Source organism: Octopus bimaculoides, chromosome 28 (assembly GCF_001194135.2).
Source record: "Octopus bimaculoides isolate UCB-OBI-ISO-001 chromosome 28, ASM119413v2, whole genome shotgun sequence".
Classification (NCBI taxonomy): domain Eukaryota; kingdom Metazoa; phylum Mollusca; class Cephalopoda; order Octopoda; family Octopodidae; genus Octopus; species Octopus bimaculoides.
Genome location: NC_069008.1, coordinates 16,608,269 through 16,609,437, shown reverse-complemented (window position 1 = coordinate 16,609,437; position 1,169 = coordinate 16,608,269). Strand labels below are relative to the sequence as shown.

The 1,169-nt window shown below is 43.1% G+C and overlaps 1 protein-coding gene across 1 annotated transcript in view; it reads left to right on the top strand.

Annotated features, from left to right (window-relative positions):
• LOC106878356 (zinc finger protein 91) overlaps positions 1–1,169 on the top strand; it is a 44,269-nt gene that overhangs the window by 34,059 nt on the left and 9,041 nt on the right. The gene's annotated exons all lie outside the window — the stretch shown is intronic.

Sequence of the window (1,169 nt, the reverse complement as noted above, 5' to 3'; positions counted from 1 at the left end):
TGTGCCAATGTCATCCATTAATCTGAAATAATAAAGAAACAGTATTAGATATAGAGGAGAGATCAAAACGGAAATGTTCCAACATTTCTATATTGATTAACAAACGACATCATATAACATTGGGTGAAACCTAAAAATTTGTAAACTACAACTACACTTTCAAACAATGTAACATTACACACACACACACACACATATATATATATATATATAGAGAGAGAGAGAGAGAGAGAGAGAGACTTTACACGCTGGTGGCACATAAAAAACACCTTCTGAGTGTTGGGCCTCCTGAAGGCAACATAACTGATGCTGGTGTCACATTCCTGGCACCCATGCCAGTGGGACATAAAAGGCAGGTGTCAGGTGCTGGGCCTCACAGAGGCAATGTGTCCAATGCTAGTGGACACATAACTGGCACATAGAAAAGCACACTTGGAGCATTGGGCCTCATGGAGGCAATGGCATGCGACAGACCTTTGGCAGTATGCTGTGCTTGACAAGAAGATCCATGAAGCCAAGTGAAATCAAAGTCATGGCAGATATTGGTGTTGTGCTGCTGGCACCTGAATTGCTGGCACCTGAACTGCTGGCACATAGAAGCATGCACTCATTACAGACTCTGAGTGGTTGGCATTGGGAAGGGCATCCAACAGTAGAAACCATGACAAATTAGACTAGCGTCTGGTGCAGCTCTGGTCAAGCCGTTCTACCCATGCCAGCATGGACAACGGGCATTAAATGATGATGATGATGTTGATATATATATATGTATATATATACATATATATATATTGAAATTCAGAATAGTGGACAACAAAATACTTCTCTCATAAGAAATACTGCCATTGCTCTTTACCACCGGATCAGTAAAGACTGAGCACACTGATGATCAAAGACACCCCATCCATGACCATCCTGTTTTTTCTTCTGACATTATACAGGGTGTCCACAAAAGCACTCCCTGATTTCAAACAGGTGTAACATGTAACTTTATTATAATATTCTTTGCCAGTACCGCCTGACTGGCCTTCGTAGGATTTTCGAGCGAGATCGTTGCCAGTGCCCCTGGACTGGCTCTTGTGCAGGTGGCACATAAAAGACACCATTTTGAGCGTGGCCGTTGCCAGTACCGCCTGACTGGCCTTCGTAGGATTTTCGAGCGAGATCGT